Source organism: Sinocyclocheilus rhinocerous, unplaced genomic scaffold, assembly GCF_001515625.1.
Source record: "Sinocyclocheilus rhinocerous isolate Xijiao unplaced genomic scaffold, SAMN03320098_v1.1 scaffold5888, whole genome shotgun sequence".
Classification (NCBI taxonomy): domain Eukaryota; kingdom Metazoa; phylum Chordata; class Actinopteri; order Cypriniformes; family Cyprinidae; genus Sinocyclocheilus; species Sinocyclocheilus rhinocerous.
Genome location: NW_015640065.1, coordinates 6,825 through 7,130, shown reverse-complemented (window position 1 = coordinate 7,130; position 306 = coordinate 6,825).

The following is a 306-nucleotide window of genomic DNA, read 5'->3' as shown; positions in this document are numbered from 1 at the left end:
CCATATGTAAAACAGCATAAATGGCCCAAATGTATCAAATCACATGTGGGCCTCTGTAGGTAAAGATGCGGTGTTGACGGCAATGTGTAATCTGAATATGACCCTAAAGTGGCCCATGTGGTAAACAATGATTATGGCCCAAATAGTGCCAACCAAATGTGGGCCAACTTTGGCAAAAATGTGGCATTATCAACAAAGGCTAATCAGGGTGTAAACAAATGTGGTCCACATATGTTTCAGCAAATGTGGCCCAGGTACATTAAAACGTATCTGGGCCAGTTTTGGCAAAGATATGGCACAGTGAGC